This window comes from Corvus moneduloides, chromosome 12 (assembly GCF_009650955.1).
Source record: "Corvus moneduloides isolate bCorMon1 chromosome 12, bCorMon1.pri, whole genome shotgun sequence".
Lineage (NCBI taxonomy): Eukaryota > Metazoa > Chordata > Aves > Passeriformes > Corvidae > Corvus > Corvus moneduloides.
In genome coordinates this window covers 15632894-15646043 of record NC_045487.1, presented here as the reverse complement: position 1 = coordinate 15646043, position 13150 = coordinate 15632894, and the positions used below count along the sequence as shown (strand labels likewise).

The 13150-nt window shown below is 40.0% G+C and overlaps 1 long non-coding RNA gene across 1 annotated transcript; it reads left to right on the top strand.

Annotated features, from left to right (window-relative positions):
- The first annotated feature begins 216 nt into the window (after nucleotides 1-216).
- On the top strand, nucleotides 217-11588 carry LOC116450055. The gene is made up of 4 exons (XR_004242645.1): nucleotides 217-449; nucleotides 2856-2999; nucleotides 4308-4352; nucleotides 9832-11588. It is a non-coding gene; the product is annotated as an uncharacterized LOC116450055 (long non-coding RNA).
- The last annotated feature ends 1562 nt before the right edge of the window (nucleotides 11589-13150 follow it).

The following is a 13150-nucleotide window of genomic DNA, read 5'->3' as shown; positions in this document are numbered from 1 at the left end:
CCCAATTTCCAATAATGGTGCTGTACATAAAGAAATAAACAAGCTAAGAAATATTTCCACTCATTTGCAGTGATACTTGACACTCAAGTGTTTTAGTCTTTTCAGAATATTAAGAGATAATTAGGCTATTTTTTGTGTGAAATGTTCATATGGTTATTTCATTTCCCTCCTTGCAAATCTCTCTGAGTGCTCTTGTGTGTGACTTGTGTGTGGCTTTCTCTGGAAAGAGCAGGGCCTGAATGCAGGAAGCAACTGCAAATGTAGCGGTGTTGGCTGTTGCTGTGCAGAATTTGTAGGCTTGAGCTCTGAACTGGAAGCTGAACTTTGTTGTAGGCATGGAGTTTCCATGAAGAGCACATGGGAAGAGAAGATGCTTCACAGGAGCTACAGATCTCCCTGGTACATGGAGTCACCTGGAGGAGTCTGAGACCAGCCAGGAAAGCACTGAGGTGAGAGGTGTGTGGTACTGACTCTGCTGGACTGGTGATCCAAAGGAAAATTTATGGGGTGGGCTTGTAAGTGTTATTTTTCTGTGAAATTTGTCCCATAGCACAGCAAGACCGCGGGGTCTGGGCAAGGGGGAGCCGGGCTCTCTTCACAGCAACTTAGCTTAGGCTTTAGTGTGGTGTGAAATGCTGCCCTTGTGCTTCAAACACCTCATTCTCTTGCAGCAGTGTAGGTCCCATGGAGTTCCATTTGGGTAAATGGAGTAAATCTGGTCCTGGGGAAGGGGCACTGCTTTGGGGCATTCAGATATAATGAAACACACAGAGCACATGTGGCATTAAACATCCATTCACACATACTACCCCTTGGCTGGCATTATGGAAGTGCTCACTCAGGGTCATCCTTCCTTTCCAAAAATAAACCTGGGACTGATTATAGATAGCTTTGCATCAGAATCATGTGAAACTCGTGGGTTTGAGTTCAGAGGAAACGTGGGAGGTTCTTGTTATGATTTTAAGTTCACTTGAATTTGAAACTCAGGATGAGACGTAGGGAGGGGAAGACTGAACACAGACGGATCCACAAGAAAGAATACATTCAAACCAAGCCTTGTGAAATGCAACTGCCAATGGCTTAAGAAGAAATCCTCACTCAAAACACTAAAACAAATCAAAACACATTCCTCTCTCTTAGAAGTCTGACTCTTAATGCTATCAAATATCCCTTTTTCCACTCTGGGCAATACCATTTTTTTAGGGAAAAAAACCAAAACAGAAAAGAAAATGCACAATATGTTACCCAATGTCCCTATAGCAGCTCTAAAAAGCAGAGGAAAAGTATGTTTTAATTAATTTATAAACAAAAGATTATTTCCTGCACTGCCAGCAAAAATCCTGTGTGCCGACAAGGTTCTGGCTTCAAACATTATCAGCAACTGGCAGGATGAGTCCTTTTATGTAAATGAATTCATTATTATTAATTTCTGCTGGTGCTGAACGATTTATGAACTGCTTTTCGAATATGGAAAAGTGGTTCATGAATCAGAGGGGAAAAAATGTTCAAAAAGTCCTGGGTCGATAAATAACAGTAGTCATTCATGAATCCCGCCCATGGTGTCTTTTATCTTCAGTAGGGAGAAGATCAAAATGATAAAATAGTAATGTGCCAACAAAAAAGGATTGAATGGGCAGAGACTGGTAACATTGTCCTCTCCCAGCCTTAATGGGCAGGGATGAATGGTGACAGACTATCCTTCACTAGCAAGCAGCCACAGACTGTGATTCTCCCAAGGTGAAGTGCTCCTTTTTCCTGCCACACAGAGCCAGAATAAGAGGGAGCTGCTGAGCAGAGCCCCATGTGTGCCCCTGCCCCACAAACATGCACCAGCTGTGGTCGAGGGATGGGGCTTTGCCATCGCAGCCGTTTCTCAAGGAATACACCCTGCCCTGCACAGACTCTGTAATTGCAATCCTCCCCAGCAGCCTCCTGCTTCTCCCACGTCTCTTCCACCTCATTACTGATAGTCCTCCTGGAACTGGCATGGCACCCAGTTCTTCTCTGCAAGGGAGTGCAGCACCAATTGGATTTTAAAGACTCTCATTCTAAGATGAAGAGAGATGAAAAGTACTTGATTGAATGTGAGAAATCTGGCAGCTGTTCACTCCTGTTCTCTGAGCACACCACCAGCCCTCATCAGACTAGAAGCCTTCAGGATAGCACAGTGTATACAACAACTGACATTGGCCTCGCTTAATGGAGACATAGCTTTTCATCTGTATTTGAAGAATCAGGCTGAAAATCGAAATATCGTATATGCCAGGACCGAGCGTGGTCATAGAAGTGGTATTTTCTCATTTAGGATCTTCTCTAATGTGCTACTCAGCACAGAGAATTGGGCCAAATTTATCCCCAATGTAATTTCGTTAAAATCACAAAGCTGTGCCCAGGATGAGTTTAGCCCATTATTACTTCAATGCTAAATGTAGGGCAACTCTATAAAAACAGAGTAGAGAAGGCCATCAAAAAATCTGTTCTCTAAGTAGTTTGTCTTTCTACAGTTTCAATATGCAAAGAAACTACAGCTGCATATCATAATTGTTTGCCCTTAAATAGCTTTGCTCAGCTAAGAATTTCAGAGTCTTTTCAGGTGTTAGTCGACACATCCTGTGAGGTATGAGGCGTTAGCACTAAGGGTGAGGTAAAAGAATGAAAAGCTACATGCCCAAGGTCTTGAAAAGATTTTGGCAGACTCAGTAGTCAATCGAGAATAACTGATGACTTTTCCTGTGGAACCAATAGTCAAAGTATCTTCCAGCAGAGGAAAATAAAATGACAGACTTGTAGCTGATATTTATCCTTGTTCTTATGTATAATTCAAACTTGTATTTTGACCATTTTCTTTATTTCAGATTGCCATGGGACAAAATTTTGTGCTTCTGAGCTCAGCAATGAAGTTTTAATCACCCAGATATACATCTTTCCACGATATATATTTTTCTGTCTACCAAAGACATAATGGCTGCTCCTTTTATGGGAAACCAGGATTTAATCCAGTAAGTCTGTGAGAATCAATATTCTTGTGAAATGACACCATGTTGAAGTTATTTTATGTTATGTTGATGGTTAGCTAATTTTGTAATGGAGACATTTCTTCTAGAAGCAGACATAGTATAATTTAGTGGTAAAAACGTCAATCACAAGGGGTTGAACACTTATGTCAGGGCAGGAAGAGGGCAGATTTATTGATGGAAATGTATCTATATACTCTTTGTGGCACTTTGACCTGAAATATCCATTTCGGTTATAATTTTGTTTTGTGAAAATGACATCAACTGCAATCACTAATGTAAAAGTGACACTGGAATGCTTTGTTCCAGAGGCCTGATTTAAAAAGTCTTGCTGCTGTTTGTTATAGTAACAGCTTCTCAATAGCAAGGAATTAAGGTACTCATTTAACTGCTCCTTTTCTCTCTCTGTTGAACACCACACTGTTCTTTTTTTTTTTTTCCCTACTGTTTAATATTGTTTAGATAATAAATATATAGCTTGTTTCATAATGACATTGAGGTAACTAAGAGAAAGGAGGCAGGTGCTCTGGCTGGTACTATATGTGGATATATTTTTGTATGGCTTTTCTTCCTAATGCCAGTTAACCACCCACCCAAAGCCATAAAAAACATCAATAGAAATGGGTAGGAGAGGATGGAATAAAATAAGTACAGAGGTTGAGAAAGAAAAGTGACAAGGAAGGAGACAAAGAAAAAGCACAGTGCAGAATACAGGGAAGATAGGAATGTCTTGTTTGTGACTTTAGTGGTTTTTGTCTGGGGTTTGTTTCACAAAATCCTCATCAATTCAATGGGCTCTTGTATTCTTATTTCAGCTCTACAATGGTGTAACTAAAAACAGAATCTGGCCAACCTCAGCTTAAAGAATAGGAAAATATCACTAGGAGCAATGTGAATTTTACGGAGGAGCTGTGCTATCCAGTGAAGTACTGGCTATTGTCTATTTTCTGCTGCACTATGCTCCCCAAAAAGAGTGCCTTGTATCAAATAATATCATGACACCCTAATTAGTAAAGGCTTAATCTCTGGGCTAATCCTGAGAAATCTGGACTTTAGTGTAGAGTGATTCTAGCACAATTGAAATTTTAATTTATTATAACTAAGGATGGGGTGTTTTACCAGTAACATACACTCCATTCAAGCTCTCCCATCTTCTGTCCTTCCATTTTCACCCTTTGCATGACTATCACGAAGAGCTGACAGCTCACTTTTCTCTAGCAATCACGTTTTTTCACTGAGATGTACAAAATCCATAATCTGCTTTGTAAATCTTCATTCTTGGCTCCTTTTCAGGCAAACAAAATGACAGAATCGGACACCATCCAATGTCCTGCTCTGGTGAGTCACAATGATTTTATCACTTAAATATAGAAACCATTTAAAGTCTGGGGAGATCACAACTTTCCAGCAGGACAAAAAGTGGGAAATTGTCCCGTATTTTAAAGCCATGATCCCCGAAGTTGTTTCTTTTGAGTGCCATTCAAGACTCTCTATAAAGTTGATTCATTGGAGAGTCCTCAAACAACCAAATTCTGCTCATTAGGGAATGCAGAGCACTGCTCATAACACCCCTACCATGGGATGGAGTGATAAATCATAGGTACTAATACAACAGGATATTTGTTTGCATGCTATCAAGCACAGCCAGGCAGCTTCTCCATGTGGACTGGGAGAAGGTAGGAGGGGAAAGCATCTGATCCTCCCAAAAGTTAGGACTACTGAGCAGTCCCAGTGTGGTCACTGATTTACACACTGAAGAAGAATAAAAATAAGACCGAAATTAGGTTCAGTTTCACACTTTGCCAATCAGATCATGGGTAGTTTGTGCTGCAGAGAAATGCTGACTGGCAAGAACAAACTCATTATTAAAATAAGAAAAATGTAGCTAATGTTTTGGGTCTTTGATTCTGTTTTAAAGCAGAATTTTTGTTGTTTTTTCTTAACCCTAGACACTTTAGTTCTGCCTATTTGCATAGGTAATATTGCCATCATATTTATTCACACTGCTCATAAAAGAGCACATCACAAAAGCGCCTGGAAAATAAAACTCCAATGAGAAGGGACCCATCAAGTTTAAATGGAGGTTTATATTGCAGCATTATGAGACAGAGGCTTCCACATTTGCAGCTCCCATGGCAGAAAGTGAAACTCTAAACAATTAAAGCAGCACAGACATCCTGCCCTAAAGGACTGTAAGCATTTAAAAAAGCAGCCATGACCTCTCTTTACTGGGCCTGTTTTCTATTTAATTTACAGTCTTTATTAGCCAAGAAAATCTTGGCTGGATCTTAGTCAAAGTGATGAATATACAAGCATTTTGATCTACAATTTGGGGCACTTCAAAGTATTCTTTACTTTATGATCATTTGTAACCAAGGTCAGAGCTCTGGTGGTAATTTAGATACCACCTAAACATATTTATAATATAAAAATTGCTTTGCAGTAGCATGCATAGTGTCCTTTCTATTTTTGTTCACAGTAAGATTGGAGTTGCAAATGCTCAGGCTCTCCAAAAGTTACTCCTACAAGTTTGTGTAAGCAGCTCCATGCCTAGGTTTCTTTTATTCAGTTCCCACAATGACACACAAAAATTGAGCATATATGTGTGACAAAAAGAAATGGTTTGTTTTCATTGATTTATTGAAATATAAGCTTACTAACTTTGTAGGGAGAAAAATTAAACCAAAAAGCCATAACATGTTTAAAGGGGAGTTTTTGTTCTTTTTGTCATCCGTTTTTCTCATTTTTCCATATACTTTGCTTATGCACTAAGGTATAACAAGTCTCAGAAGTGTTCCCCTGTTCAAGTACAGAGACTCTCATGCCAGCAGCATCTTGCAGAACAAAAACTAAATCACTGTGATCACTGTTTTAGCACTGTCATCTCAGGTTCTAGGCCCAATTTTTTTCTAGATATTGTGTCTTTCTAGACATTATGTCTTTCTACATCTTTCTCTCTAGATTTATGCTTGCTAGGACAAACCTTCTGATTCTTGTACTTCATGTCTGACCCTTTGACAAGCACAACCCAAATTTAAAGCCCAGCATTGAGTCCTGGTTTCTCCAGGCTTGGCAGGCACTTATCTTGCCCATTTTCTCTGACTCCTCTGCAGGGGTGCATTTTCAAAGTTCGTATTGTATCATGTCCCTCTTCCACCATGCACCCTTTCATCAGCTCCTTCTTTTCTCTTGCAGCCAAAAACATCCTGTGGATATTTTAAGGCCTCCATAGGCTCTCCCAAGTCTGTTTACCCCTATCACTTCCACAAGGTACTGACAGATCAATCTGTATCCATCACTCACAACAGATTTTTGTTTGAAAAGTTGATTTTTTAAAATTTTGGACTGTAGTCATTTTGTTTTCTTCTGCAAGGGCCCACTCCTATAAAAATCTGCCAGCTACCAAACTTGCCCTTCTTCACATCCTCCCTTAAAACTCTCCTCTGCTATGACACCTTAAAAAAATGATAGTGGTTAAGCAGCTGATGTGCTGTGACTGCATAGTGATCATAATTATCTCCCAGTTACCTTGTCATTTCTGCCCCTCTCCCCATCTGTTTGCTGTCGCTTGTCTTTTGCTTAGATCAAAGACTCTTTGGGGTACAGACCATGCCTGTGATTCCTGTGCACTTGGATACCATCCTGAGCAAGGAATCTCAGGTTCTAGGCACTACTGCGGTGCACATAAATAAAAATTACTGTTTCTAAGGTAGAATCCTCTGCATTTTTGTATGCATAAATTATAGCCACATCCTGTAATCCATTTTTCAGGCTAAACAATTGACTTCAATGGGAGTTGAGCCAGGGCAGGAGTTGGCCTATAGTCTTTACTCAAAACAAGCAACATAACAAATTATTAATCACCCTAAATAGAGACTATCACATTCAGTGTTGCAATCCTACCTGTGGATAAAATAAACACCTTTCCAGAAACCTTATGACTTTTCTCATTTACACTAGGCCAGGCTGCTCTTAAGAAAACTATTGTCCTGCAGGGGATTACAAGATTGCAGTGACTCCCTGGTTGTATTCCCTTCATGTTGATTGCTTGGAGGTTGGCAAAGGGTGGTGAATACCCAGCAGAGTCAGTTGTAGGCCACCCTGTCTCTACCCAAGGGGTTGAGAAGCAGTTCTTCCTTCCCATTCAATGTTTTTATCTCCCACTAGGGCAACACAAAACTTCTGGGGGCTGTAGTTTTGAATGTTTTTCTGAATTTTGATAATATACCCAAATATATCATTATCCATATTGCAACCATAGCCTGAAAGCTGCTGTTTATAATTCACCAAAGTCTTGGGGAATCAGTTTGGCCCGGAGGGGATCTGGGGATGAATCTCAAGCTCTTTGTACGTGCTTGCAGCAGAACTGTTGGTGGGAGAGGTGGTTACAGGGGCCACTGTCTCCTGTGCAGTTCCTGAGGAGCGACAGCTGTGTGCTTCCTCCTGTGGAACTTGGAAGAGCTGCAAAGGAGAGGAAAGCCAAAGCCAAAAATAAAAACATGCGCAAAAGCAACGAGTAAAATCTGCCAGATTCAAAGAGCTGTTGTACTACTGGAGACCAGCCAGAAATCTCTGGAAGTCCCCTATAAATGCAGTGGCTTGGTTGCAATTACTTCCCCCCACACCCCACCCCTTCCTTTTCCAGGTGAATCTTGTATAAGGCAGACTGCAAAAAGCACACACACTTTTTTTTCCCACAGTATGATGTTTGTTTTACAGGCTTTCTGCCTGAAAATATGTTTTTCTCCTCTTCTCTTGCAAATTTTGGGGCTTCCTAATCTGCTGCTGAGTGAAAGTGAGACAAGTCTTAACATCCTCAGTAAATCCAGCCTGTATATGCTTACTTTCCACCCAAATTGATTGTTATTTTAACAAAGTGTTAATCTTAAATAAATGTTCATAGATCAGGTTGCTTTCCACTTTCTGCCAACGTTTGGGTCATTATATGCTGGGCTGTAAATGAACCATGCAGATAAGACCTAATGTTAAATATCTAGGACTTCTTTATAAAGGGAAAGAGGCAGGAAGGATAAGGATCTCCTTGCTTCAGGCCATAAGATGGCTATTGACTTTCTAGCACTGGGAAGGAACCTTCTGAAGCATTTTCTGTTTGCCATCATCAGGAACAAGGCGCTGAATTAGAAGCACAGTTGATGCTGGTCTGGTTCAAAACCCCCCGATTTCCATTGGCATAAGGGAAGTGCTTGTAGCAAAATTAGTCCAGTGGAATATGCAAACAGAAGTAAATTCCAGGTTCCTCCCTAGCCTTTTATAAAAGGACATGGCATTTTTTTTCTAGAAAAGGGAGTTTGGGTTTGTGGTTTTGGTTTTCTTTTTCCCTCAAAGGACATAGGAATTGCATAATTTTATACTGAATTCAGTTTTTACTGTATTCTCAGTAATTGGTCTCTATATACATATATTTTAGGGCTTCTTTAGTCAATTCTTTCTGTGTTATTGAGGAGAAATTTATCTCAATATTTTGAGTGGAATACTACGGTAGATCTAAAAATTGCCTGTTCTTTCCTATCTGGGAAAAGCATGCAGTACTGAGTAGATAAAGCAAAACTTCATATTTATTTTAGATAATTTAGTCTCTAATTATACAAAAGTGATGTGAGAGAGATACACAGAATCTGACCCAGAATTATGACTAGAAAATAATAATATTATCCTAATTAAAAACCATATAAGAGTTTATTATCCAGACTCAAATCCCTGACAGACTTGTATGCTCAAATAATCGCAGCATTTGCAGGCTAAAGATTCTGTAAAAGTTTCATGGAAAAAAAAAAATCCCTAATGAATTCTCAGTGTTTTTTAATATTGTGCCTCTTCAACAACAATGATGGCTTTTGGGGACTCTTGCTCACTTATGGGACATGTGGGTCATTCAAAAGCTTGAATATTCATTATGAGATGAGCTGGAACTGGATGTGCAATATGTTTGGTTGAAAACTAAATTTTATGTAAATTCTGCAGTGATGTTTTCTGGCTCAGTTAGAATCCATTCTACTGTTTATCTTTATACTAATAATGGTCTCTTGGGCTTCTTTTTAAGCCTCTCTGTATACTTTTTTTTCTTTTAAAATGAAAGATGAAGATCCAAAGAAAACAATTTTTAAAGATAGAAATAGAAACACTAGGTAAAAGGAATTAGCAATGCAATCTCTGCATATATTATGTGGAAATCTACGGCAAAATTGCAGCTTGGAATTTTATTCCTAGGACATTAACTGTTTCATGTTTGAGCAGCATTGCTGCTCCGATTCCCCATTTTTTCAAAACCCCTTTGGATCTGCTTTTTTAATCTCTTTCTGGATATTTTTGTAATATTTATTAAAATATTCCTTCTCCAGAATGATAAATCCAGTTGTCTGGAAGAAATAAAATCTGTGGCATAGCTCTGAAATGAGAATTAACCTTGATTACTACAGTAATTTACTAATCAAAACTGGAGACCTGCTAATCAAGCCTGAATTACCAGCTGCTTGATTTTTATAGTGACATAACCAAAATTGAACATTTGGTAAACAAGGGTCTTATTTATGAGGGGGAAAAATTTGGCATATGGCCATATTCATCTTAATATATTTCTCACTATATTGTTGTGATTTCTTTATCAGCTGACATAGACACCCCCTTCTAACTTAAGCCATCCACCTTACCCCAAAATGGTGAACACTGAATTTTCGATTACCCTGGAACTGGAGTCAGAGTAGCCAATTTCTCATTTTAAGAGGTTTTCTGATCTACCTGTTGTTTTTGGACCAGGGGAGGAGAATGCCTGATGTATCACGGTAGCCTTGTGTTACAGGGCTAGCCAGAGAGCACCTTGGAATAAAGGAAGCGGAGCACTGGAAGCAGGAAGGAGAGGAATGGAGAAGTGCCAGTGAGCAGACAGCTGGGGAAAGCTGCAGGAGGAAATGACAAAGAGCATCCATGCGGCGCTGGTGAGCCCGGGGCCGAGCGGGACAGAGGCACAAGCCCCGGGGGAAATGTGGCACTGAATCCCCGAGGGAGAGCCTGCCGAGGAACCCCCGGCCGCTCCCGTGAGTGCATGGACAAAGCGCCAATTACTGCAGCCTAGCTGCTGGGGCTGGCATTGTGAAAGTGTTCGTCTGCTTTCTCTAAGTGCAACTAATTTCATGTTTTTAATAATTTTTTTTTTCGGCCTGATTTCTGTTCATTTTTTCAGCTCCCAGATGGCATCCTGTATCCACCGACACAGAAAATAATTTCCCAGTATTTTCTTTAATGAATGACCTATTATGAACAAGCAGGAAAAACCCATATTGTGCAATTCTTCCACAGAAAAACTGATCCTTAATATAAATGGAGAAAAGCCCCCAAAATGGGAATCTTTTTTGTTGTTTGAGCTGTGCTTGGTATTTCATTAAGGTGGCTCGTGTGGGTTTTTTTTAAAGTCTTGTTCAATTGATATTGTCATGGGTAATTGTGCTGTTAAAAAGGTAAAGAACAGAAACACAAAAAGATTATTTCTAGAATAATGTTTACAGCATGAAATTCTCAGCTAGTCAGGCTCTTTCCCATTCTCTGCTTGTTACTTTAGACCTAATTCCCCATTCTCTCAATTCTTAGCACAGAAAATATATACGAAAGCTAGTGCTGCTTCCATTTTTTCACCATCTTATCTCACAAACCTGAAATAATGTTTTCCCTGTAAGCCTTAAATGTACTTACACCTAACAGGAATGAAGGGGAATGGGGATGAATTAAAATTGTTCAATGGTTTATAGCCAGGCTAAACCTCCAAGAACACCAGTTTGTGGTCATTGTATGTTTAGACATGACCCTGCAAAGCTTCCAGGGGCCACAGCTCAGCATGGGCCAGGCTCCCCTGCAGCAAGTGCAACCCAAATCAGAGCAGCGAAATCCTGCTGGGATCCACAGTCAGTCTTCAGAAGGGTTTTAAGTACCAGGAAAATGTGAGCAACCACAAGCTAAAACAGAGTGCTACTCCTAGTTATTGTGTACTCTTGGCAGGAGGACCATCCATGAGGATAAAGATTCCAGATTTCAGGAATGGATTCTCAGGCAATGATTTAGAACATTTGAAGGCCAAGGAAATAAGAGTGAAACAAGTGACTTAGAGTTAAGCGAGGGGGGATATTTCCCCCGACCACTGGAATACGACTCTGCTCCGCTCCAGTTCCCATCCCTGCTTCTCCCTAAAGCCACAGCTGTGCACCCAGAAACTTGCCATCAGAAGGACTCAGCATTGCTTCATGTGTTTAGGATGACCTTTCTCCACCATCAAAACTTCAGAAGCCCAAGAAATCCACCTGGAAATCTGGATAATTTCAGACTGCACTAGGACCTAACAGGAGCTCCAAAGAGGACATGAAGTCACAGAGGAAGAAGTACTTGAAAGGAGGGACTGATGGCTTTGGAGGGAGGGCAGAAGAAAAGTACAAAACCACAATAGAAGTGGTGGCAGAAAAACTGGGAAGAGGGAGCAAAAATGGTAAAATGACTCCATAATGCTTTACTGGCTCTAAAGCAAGGGAAAAATATAAAAGCATTCATTTATTCTTTTTCAGCCAAAGGAAAAAAATAGGGCATAAAAAGAGAAGAAAAAAAAAGTACAGAAAGTAGAACATGTGAAGAAAAAAGCCAGCAAAGGAAGAGGAAATTAAGAGAGAGGAGAAACAAGTGCTGGAAGTAAAGGACTGGATGGTGGGGGAGGAGGCAGCACAAAGAGATCTGATGAACAGGGCTTTTAGGTAAGTGAATTTTATTTGTATATGTCATTTCCTACTTTTTATTGCATTTCTCTGGCAACCATCCCACAGTTCCATAACCTATGGGTGGGTGGGAGGAGGTGGCTAAGAGGGCAAAATGGTAGTTTTTGGCAGAATATTGACATGACTTGAGTCAAGTCATTACTTGTGGTTGTCATTAGACAAATAGTGAAAGTGGGCTAATGGGGCAGGTGTTTATGAATCCTACAGGCCAGAGAAGGCTCAGTTTTCACAACCTGACTCACACAGAAAGGGAGAGGCCCAAATGATTCAGTGCAGTGAAAGCAATGGCGAGCAGTGATTTCAGCACTGCAGAGGCCACAGGGACTTATTTCAGATTTGCAGGATGGTTCTGTCAGGTTGCTTCAGCCTCTCAGCAACTTTGGAAGGTGGGCACTGCATAGGTTTCTGTATTGGGGACTTCATTTCTTGCTATCACTGGATGGAATTATTTTTCTGTAGTGCAAAATGAGACCCTAACGTACAATTCTAGGGAAAAATATGACTTTCATGAAAAATGTTCTGAAGTCCATCTTTTCTGGGTACTTTTGTTTCTTTTTGCCCTCTGTTTGACTCTCTACAGGCTTTTCCCCTTAATTATCTTGAATTTAAAACGGAAACATTTCTAAAACATACAATGTCAAATAAAATGAGTTGGGATTTTTGAAGACTTTAGAACACACGCAGTAGCTGCCACCCTGAGTCAGACAAAATATCCAGTGTTTTCCCTTTGAGAGTGAGAGGAGCAAATGTCTGGGGAAAAAGTGTATGAACTCTGATATATCTCTCATACAGAGCAATCCTTCTTCCCCTGTGTGCTCCTGCCCTCTGAAGATCAGTGTCAGAGACATTTTGATTTGGAGGCTGGATCTTGATCATCATGTTTAGTAGCTAGTGATGGATTTCATTTCCATGATTTCATGTAATCCCTTTTAATGGTCCATTTACACTTTTGACCTCCACACCATCCTATGGCCATGAGTTCTGTAATTTCATTATGCACTGTGAGGATAAAATACCTCTTTTGTTTGTTTTAAGACTGATGCCTGATCATTTAGTCCTAGTCCTTGCATTTGAAAGAACTGATAAATAATGTCTCTACATGTTAGAAATCAGGCTTTTGAAATAAAAAAGCCTCTTTCAATTGTAAAGCCTTGTGATCAGGCAAGATCCTCCTCCTCCTCTTGTGAATCCTTCTCTGAAAAAAAAGGAAAAATTCCCAACTCCAACTGCAGCACGATGAAATTAAAATTAATTAAAGCAAAAGTAGTTTTACAGTGTTCATACTGCACAGATAAGTAGCCTTAGTCTTATTTTATATGTCCTGCATGGTTCCCATCTCGTGTCACATTACGGTGTTCGTTTCAGTTC